The 9,573-nt window shown below is 53.9% G+C and overlaps 1 pseudogene; it reads right to left on the bottom strand.

Annotated features, from left to right (window-relative positions):
- Positions 1-143: 143 nt before the first annotated feature.
- On the bottom strand, positions 144-9,573 carry LOC125526833 (putative ATP-dependent helicase C29A10.10c; annotated as a pseudogene).

Below are 9,573 nucleotides of genomic sequence, written 5' to 3' on the forward strand. Positions count from 1 at the left end.
GCTGCCACGCATCATTGCATATTTGCATTCAAATTGACTGCGTGCAGCACGTATGGAACACGAAATTTGCATCAAGTGGTCGCTGTGTCATGGTCCCTTTTGTTTGACAACTATGCTTCCACTTTGTTCAGTGGTGAGCAAGCTTACATCTTTAATAGCAATGGAAGAACCTCAGAAGGAGCATTATCTACCAAATCATTACACAACGAAACTCTAGCAATACTAGCTAATTCATGAGCAGCCGCATTCGACTCTCTGAAACAAAATTCAAAAACTATAGAGCTAAGCTCACAAGCCAGATGATAGCACTCATCAACAATGGCCGCCCCATCTCCAGCGTATTGGCCATCTTTATTCATTATCTCCAAGAGTTCCTGGTTATCCCAATTGATGTACAATCTGTTGCACCTACAAAGGAAGCAACACAAACTAGATACACGCCTAGAGAAAAATGACACACACACGAAAAGAGAAGAAAACTAAACAAAGGGGGTGACTATTTGACAGGCGTTCAATATATATTTGGCATTCGGTCAAACCGCTCCCTAGCTCCATCCGATCTAGATCCCAATGCCCAATTGGGCTCTTCTTCCCCTATACTAAACTAAAACTAAAATAAAAAAATAAAAAAAATAATTTTCTAAGAAAGAATAAAGTATTGCCATTGGTAATGAGAAATTTTAGCATGCTCTCTCTTATGTCTTCTTTTTTACATGTCAAGTAAGAAGGTACTCCCTCCGTTTTTATTTACTCCGTATATTAGCTTTGGTCAAAGTCAAACTTTATAACTTTGACAAAGTGTACAGGAAAAAAATATTAACATATTGTTATGACCGGCATATTAGGAGCTTAGCTCAGTTAGTTTTGGCCCGTCTATCTTATCGTTATTAGGGCTTAGCCCAATTATCTTAGTAGGAGGATTATATAAACTCATGTAAGGATCCGTTTTGGAATTAAGCAAGAAGCAATTATATTTGCTCGACTTCCTTAGGGAGCCGGGAGACTTAACCCTAGCCGCCTCCTTCCCTGCGTCATCTCCCTCTCAGCTGTCGCCTCCTCGCGCACGACAGCGCCCAGCCGCCAGCGTCCGCGTGTTCGTCCATGACCAGCTCTCTCCTTCCCGTACAACCTCTGGCCTAGACCCGGTAGAACCCTAGCTCCTACCAGTTTGGTATCAGGTAGCTCAGGTCCGATCATGTCTTCACCGCCGCCAACCCCTTCGCTTTCGTTGCCGACCGCCACCACCGTGCCGCTGGCCATCTCCACCGCCCAGATGCTGGCGCCCTCCACCGCGCTGCCAGCAGTCGTCTACACCCCGGAGGAGGTCAGCGGGATCCTCCACGACCTCGTCACAGCCGTCCAGGGGATCCGGCTGTACCTGGCCAGCTCCTACGGGCTGCGCCGGCCACCGTCGCCGCCGCGCCGCCGTGGCAGCCGCTGCACCAGGCGGCCTTCACCGCGCTCACCAGGCCGCTGCAGCTGCCATCCACCGCCACCACCGCCCCGCCCTGGCTGTCGTGGCAGCCGCCGCTCCTAGCGGCCTCTGCCGCTCCCGGTGCTCCACGCAGCAGCCGCTGCCGCTCCCTGGCACGACACCGCAGCAGCCACCGCCGGTCAGCTCCAGCCCCGCATCGACCGCGCCGACGAAAGTTCCGCTCCACCAAGTCCGGTTCCCGCCCTCGCCGTCCGTGCTATCGGCCTGGTTGACCGAGTCATCGTCTCAGCCGGTCTACACAATGGCCTCGGACCGCCGCACGTGCCGTCACAGTAGGCATAGTACGGCGGGTCCTCCAGCTCCACGGGCCCCTACGCTGGCCTCGACGCGCCGCCGTTCCACGCCCCCCACCCCCTGTGATCACCGACCCGATGCCGCTGCTCCGCACCGCCAAGCCGTACCCCCACGGCGATCATACCCAGATGGGCCCACGCTTCGTCAAGCTCGCCTTCACCACCTACGACGGCACCGAGGACCCCCTCAACTGGCTTAATCAGTGTGACCAGTTCTTCTGGGGGCAACACACGCTCGCGTCGGACCGCACCTGGCTCGCTTCATATCACTTCCGAGGTTCCGTGCAGACTTGGTATTACGCTCTCGAGTAGGACGAGGGCGGTATACCTCCATGCGAGCATTTTCGCGAGCTCTTCCTCCTTCGTTTTGGGCCGCCGATACGCGGGAGCCGGCTGGCGGAGTTGGGCCGTCTCCCCTTCACCTCTACGGTGTAGGACTTTACCGACCGCTTTCAGGCCCTGGCGTGCCACGCACCCGGCGTGACGGCTCGCCAGCGGGCCGAGCTCTTCGTCGGCGGTCTGCCGGCTGTAGGGACCCCAGGACCTCCAGACGGCCATGTATTACGCCCGTGCGTTCAAGCGCCGCGCGGTGGCCATCCAGCAGGCGTTACCGTCCCGGGCCGCTGGGCCACCACCCTGGCCGGACGTTCCCGCGCAGGGTCGGCCTGCTCAGGCTTCCACGGCACCCCTCGCCGCAATCGCGGCGCGCCCGTTCCGCTTGCTCACCACGGCTAAGCTACTCGAGCGTCGTCGCCAAGGGTTGTTCTTTAACTGCGATGAGCCCTACGTGCCCGGCCACGTCTGCCCGCGACTCTTCTACCTGGAGAAATGTTATGACCGGCGCCGCCGCCGGGCTTGGCGACCTGCCCGCCCCAGCTGCCGCGGAGGTGTTTGGCGACGGTTGATCACCCCGAGGAGTTCCGCAAGTGCTTCCCCGCCTTCCAGCTCGAGGACGAGCTGTTTGTGCACGCGTGGAGAAATGTTATGACCGGCATATTAGGGGCTTAACCCAGTTAGTTGTGGCGTTATTAGGGGCTTAGCCCAATTATCTTAGTAGGAGGATTATATAAACTCGTGTAAGGATCCGTTTTGGAATTAAGCAAGAAGCAATCATATTTGATCGGCTTTCTTAGGGAGCCGGGAGACCTAACCCTAGCCGCCTCCTTCCCTGCATCATCTCCCTCTCAGCCGCCACCTCCTCGCGCACGACGGTGCCCAGCCGCCGGCGTCCGCGTGTTCGTCCACGACCAGCTCCCTCCTTCCCCTACAACCTCCGGCCTAGACCCGGTAGAACCCTAGCTCCTACCACATATGCAATCAACACCAAGTTTAAACTAAATTTCAGGGCCATTGCCTCAGCAGTCAGAACATCATAGCAGGAGTCAACATCTCAATGAGCTTGTTCCCAGCTACAACCTCATGTGTCCTCTATCATCTCGGATGATTGCCCCCATAGCCCCTTGAAGCAAATTGCAGTTAAAGGCCGCATCAACATTTAACTTAACATGCCCGTTTGGGGGTTTGTACCACCCTCCTCTTTTAAGTGAGGCCTTTGGGTCACATGCAATAAAGAATTACTATGCCATGGTCTTAATTAATCAAAAATAGACAAGGAATGACTTGGCGATTAATTTAAAACTCCACACCTTGCCCTAGCTTGCTTGGGTGCTACTGTCACCCTGGAGACCAAGAGAGCACAGCCAGTCGGTCAGTTTTCTCATCCTTCTTTAGAAAATTTCAGTTTTTTATTTTGTATGTGCAACTATACATGGAAGTACTATGCAATATGCGTGTAAATTATATGCTTATTCTTCGCAGTTACAAAAAAGGCAAATTTTGTGTAAGTTTTTTCCTTCGCCCTTTTTCATTTTCTTTCTCCTTTAAGTCTATTAGCAGTGAGCAGTACATAATAGATCTGAGCCGTTAAACTCAATAATTAGTGGTCTGATTAACTCTTACTCCCTTCGTTTTTATTTACTCCGCGTATTAGAGTTGATTGAAGTCAAACTTCCTGAAGTTTGACCAAGTTTATCAAAAAGAATATAAATATTTACCATAACAAATCTATATGATATGGAAGTACATTTGATAATGAATCTAATGGTGTTGATTGTATATGTTAATATTTATTTCTATAAACTTTGTCAAAATTTATAAAGTTTAACTTTGACCAAAGCTAATATGCGGAGTAAATAAACACGGAGGGAGTACCTTCTTACCTCACATGTATAAAAGAAGAGGTAAGAGAGAGCATGCTAAAATTTCTCATTACCAATGCCAATACTTCATTCTTTCTTAGAAAATTCATTTTTTTTAGTTTTAGTTTAGTATAGGGGAAGAAGAGCCCAATTGGGCATTGGGATCTAGATCGGATGGTACGGAGCGGTTCAACCGAATGCCAAATATATATTAGACGCCTGTCAAATAGTCACCCCCTTTGTTTAGTTTTCTTCTCTTTTCGTGTGTGTCATTTTTCTCTAGCCGTGTATCTAGTTTGTGTTGCTTCCTTCATAGGTGCATTTTCAATGTGTTTGTATCAGAGAGAGAGACACACAGAGAGAGAGAGACGACACCATTGACATGATGTGCTATGTCAAGAGGTATTAACCGTCGACGTTGATGTTTTTATTTATTTTGATACTAAGAATACTACAAACATATACAATTCATATGAAAATTATTCTTGCACATTACCCAGTCAAAGTCACTACGGGAACAGGGCTCTAAGCCGGCAGCCAAATGTATGCCGACGGCCGCCGTCGGCCTAATCCGAGCTATGCCGACAGCTAGGTACCTGACCGAATCGGAAGGATATTTCAGGTACCTGACGCATAAGTCCTCCCTATAAAACAACCATACAAACCACAGTTGATCAACCACGGACAGAGCTGAAACCACACAATCATACATAAAGCTAGGTTCGACCACCATTAGATTTTTCACTGAGCTGAAAAGAGAGGCAACTACACTGAGACACACCCCAAGTGTAACAACACCCAAAAGGCCAAAACAGAACAAATCGCCACTACTTGTGAGTTGTGACCACCAGTAGTACATTCGTTAAGCGAGCCGCAGAGAACCGAGCGTGTCACAAATATCCCCGGCCAGGTGCATGCCTAAATCTGAAGCGGCTTCACCATGTCCTGGCCCGATCACGCAAGCGTGGCGAGAAACTACCGGAGACACGCCCTCGCCTTCGTCCCAGTCGAAGAAGCACCGACGTTCCGCGGCATCCCGGATCAGCTCCCCCCAGATGGAGCCGCTGCCGCTTAGCGTCGCCGCGTTGCCCACGATCCAGAGGCAGTGCCTGCAACCAAAACGATCGATCGAGGCAGTTATGCATGACAAGTTCCAACTAGTTTTGTATTTAGAATTTCATCCAGATCTCGCCGTGCGTGCGTACCTCGCCCTTGTCAAGGCAACATTGGCGCGTCGCCGGTTCGACAGGAAGCCAACGGAGCACGTGTCGTTGGACCTGACGGTGGATAGGATGATCACGTCTTCTTCACTGCCCTGGACCCATCCATGGAGTTGACGCGAAGAACCAGGGGGCGCATCGCCTTCACGTCCCCTATCTTTCCCTGAATTGCGACCACCTGAGCGGTGTACGGGGATATGACACCCACGCTAACCACCTGCCCGGCGCTGATACAAACTGCACGCCAAACACCATAGCATGAGTTCGAGGTGCATATATAGTACAGCAGTAACACAAAATAATACATTCAACGCACATTTCTTGAGACTGTGCAGTATTTGCAGGATGGCAGCCACCTCGGGCATGTTTGTCTTGCTGCGGCCGCGGTCTTCCACACCGTCGATGTTGATGAACGAGTATGGCCCGAACATTGCACCTGGAAGGTAACTACGTTCATGCTTGGTCTGCGTCACATTGGGGCCATCCAAGATTTGCTTGTCGTAGAAACTCAAGTTGGGAAAGATGCTTATGGAAGGGTGCATCCTGTACTGCATGTTGAGGAGGTGCTTCTTGTGTCCATGTAAACCCATTCTCTCAAACAGACTCCTACCCAGCAACGCCTTATCTGAAACCTGCAAGAAATGCCACAAATGTAGATGCAATTCAAAAGAAAGTACTAAAGGTTAGTTCAACCTCTTAGTACAAAACCGCAACATTTATTTTGGATCAGAGGGAGTAGTATATGAAAGGTATATATGGACCTTGCTTTGGACCATAGCTGGCAGTTGGCGCTCGTCACCGATAAGAACCACATGTTTCAGTCCGGAGACTTGCAATGGGACGAGGGATTCACATTCCTTGAGCTGTGCAGCCTCGTCGATCAGAAGCAGATCCATCTTCTCCCCCTCCAGCTTGACCGAGCCAGACACGGTGCAGAAAATGAGGGACGCGTTTTCGACGCAGAACTCCTTGATCTCGGAAAACTCTTCGGTCAGAGGAAGTTGCAGGTCTCGCAGGAGCGTCCTCGTGACGTCTAGAATTGCTGGCATTTTCTCCCTCATGGTGCGAACTATTTGTTCCGAGTAATCCATTAAACCATGAACTTGCTGGTTCAGCTGTCTCTTACCCAGCAGCTTGCTGAAGTCGTCGAGCAGCTTCCTGAGCAAATTAATGTTGTTGTAGTTCTTCTCCAGTGTACGATCCAAAGAGACATGGGACATGATTGTGTTTAAGCACTTGCTAAGCCCCTCAAAGATACTGTGGAACTCTGACGTGCGGAAGGAGTAGCACTTGAGTGCTAGCTTTGTGCCATCCCTCCGCTTGATCATGGCTATTTGGTTGCCCAGAAACGTTTCCAGTGAAAGAAGGCACCGCCTCCAACCCGTCTCCAGCGAGAAGCAGTCTGTGAGAAGCTTCAGACGAGTGTCCAGGAAAATGTGGTTGAGATCGTCGTCGATGGGCATGCGTTGCCTGTTGCCGAACAGCAGCAGATCACCGTGGCCAGAGCAGGCATCGGGATCCGGGTGCTGCCTCCTCAGCGCCAGGAGGCTGGACGCCACCTGACAGACGGCGGTGTTGGTCGGCGCGCACGCCAGCACCCGCCATTTTAGCTTCATCGCAGACAGCATCACACTACCAGAATAACTGGCGATGCCGACGGTCGAATCTATGCCGACGGGCCCCATCGGCATAGATTGGCCTATCCCGAAGGCCCAGCCCAGGCCGTCGGCATAGAAAAGCCGTCAGCGTATATCAATCTATGCCGACGACCCCCGTCGGCAAAGCTCACCCGTCGGCGTCGATAGAAATATGCCTATGGCGGCCGTCGGCATAGAGAAGGCCGTCGGCATAGCTCGTGGGCCCGGCTACCCGGACGGAGACGGCGTCAATCTACGCCGACGGGATAACGACGGCCGTCGATATAGACGCCACGTCATCGATCCGCGTCGCTCGCCTGTCCGTGGGGTGGCAAATCTATGCCGACGGCCTGGCCGTCGGCATAGGTCTGGCCCATGGATGTTGCCACATCACCGATCCGCGCCCTTAGGCACGTCATCGATCCGTGGCCATGTGCGCAGGTATGCCGACGGCCTTGCCGTCGGCATATCTCTATTTATTTATTTATTTTTATTTTTTTACTTATTTTTATTTACTTTTCCCTGTTTTTTTCACAACATAAATGTGCCTTGTCTAACATAAAAAAAACATACCCAGATGGTATATCGATTGCCCCCCTCACGGACGTTGCTGCCGCCGCGCCGTGCCCCACAGCGACGCCGGAGATGGGGGGCACACCCCGGAGCTGCGTGCCGGGTGCCTGCGCTAGCCACCACGCTTTCACAACCGTAGGAGGGCCCAAAGCAACACCTGGCGGCATTGCTACCCCCAGGTACACCCTCCCGTCTAACCGGGCCCTCATACATGTGGGGCGGTGTGATGCCATGTCTGAAGAGGCAGGACGGGGGCCCTGGGGGATAGCAATACCACCGGAGCGTCGCACCGGGCCCTCATACATGCGGGGTGGTGTGGTGCCATGTCCAAATTAGAGGCGGCACACGTCTCCGGGTTGTGCCCCCGCTCACGGACGGCGCCGCCGCCGGCACCTGGAGGGGGGAAACGGACGCGTCGGGTCTACACGGAGGGGATCTTACTGTGGGTTTGGCCCGGATGTTGCTCTAAAGTGTTCGTATGGGCTGACCTAACACGACCGGGTGGATAGTTCCACTGGTCAAAACGCGTCCGTGCAAAGTCAAAGGGCTAGATCCCGTGGTCAAACGCTACAGGGTTAGGCGGGACGGGGGCCGTGGGGGGGTAGCAATGCCACCCGAGCGTCGCACCAGGCCCTCATACATGCGGGGTGGTGTGCTGGCATGTCCGAAGAGGCGGCACACGTCTCCGGATTGTGCCCCCTCACACGGACGACGCCGATGCCGGCACCTGGAGGGGGGAAACGGAAGCGTCGGGTCTACAGGGAGGGGATCTTACTGTGGGTTTGGCCCGGATGTTGCTCTAAAGTGTTCGTATGGGCTGACCTAACACGACCGGGTGGATAGTTCCACTGGTCAAAACGCGTCCGTGCAAAGTTAAAGGGCTAGATCCCGTGGTCAAATGCTACAGGGTTAGGCGGGATGGGGGCCGTGGGGGGGTAGCAATGCCACCCGAGCGTCGCACCGGGCCCTCATACATGCGGGGTGGTGTGCTGGCATGTCCGAAGAGGCGGCACGCGTCTCCGGGGTGTGCCCCCTCACACGGACGGCGCCGCCGCCGGCACCTGAAGGGGGGAAACGAACGCGTCGGGTCTACAAGGAGGGGGATCTTACTGTGGGTTTGGCCCGCATAGGCGCCCACGTGTCAGCTACTGGGAGCTCTGTATGAAGGACTATGCCGACGGCCTGGCCGTCGGCTTAGTTTCAAATTGTGCCGACAGCCCGGCCGTCGGCATAGACCTGGTCCTAGAGCAGCGGCTGGTCACCACGTGGCACCCCTATGCCGACGGTCTAGCCGTCGGCATAGGTTTTGACTAAGCCGACGGCTAGGCTGTCGGCATAGGGGTGCCACGTGGCTATCAATCATTGGGCAGACTTGACGGCGGCCGCCGTTAGGCGTGATAGTTGCCGACGGCCGGTGCCGTCGGCATAGATGTACGGCCCCCGTCGGCGTATCATATATGCCGACGGCTTTTCTAAGCCGACGGCCTCTCTGGCTGTGCCGACGCATATGTTGCCGACGGCCCTCGTCGGCATAGGGGGCGATTCCGGTAGTGAAAAGCACGCTGATGGTCCTGGTTTTGCCCGTGCCAGGCGGCCCCCAGATGAGGCTAACCTTGCTGCTCGCGCCGCCGCCATCGACACTGGCACGCTGCACCGCAGACATGCAGCTCAGTATGGCGCCAGTCTGGGACTCGTTGAGCCCGAACGCAGACAGCCTGCCTGATACGGATAGCGGCACGTCGACGTCGGTGCCGCCGGTCAGGGAAGTGCTCTGTCTCACGATGGAAAATCAGCCGTCGGATGAGAAAATCATAGTCATAGTCATACTACTAGAAAGGAACGATTGGACGAAGCGATCTGCGAACCAGAGCTTACCAGCGGCATGGAGGAGTCTTCCGCTTCCCCCGCGATAGCCTTGAGAACGGAGTCGTCTCTCTTGACGGAAGAGTTGGCTCGGTAGCGGAGGCACCGCCAGATGCGTTGGTAGGGTATGGAACTGAGCAACCTAACAACGAACGCGTAGCCTTCGACGTAATCGTCTACTCTCCGGCTAGCTCTGACCAGAAAGTTGGTACCGTCCCTGCTGACACTTTGGACGTGGGCGAGGCAGTGGGATGCGCCATCGCGGCTCGCAAGGTCGGACGGCCGTAGCGGCAT

This window comes from Triticum urartu, chromosome 7A (genome assembly GCF_056163025.1).
Source record: "Triticum urartu cultivar PI428250 chromosome 7A, HENAU_Tu73, whole genome shotgun sequence".
NCBI classification, from domain to species: Eukaryota; Viridiplantae; Streptophyta; class Magnoliopsida; order Poales; family Poaceae; genus Triticum; species Triticum urartu.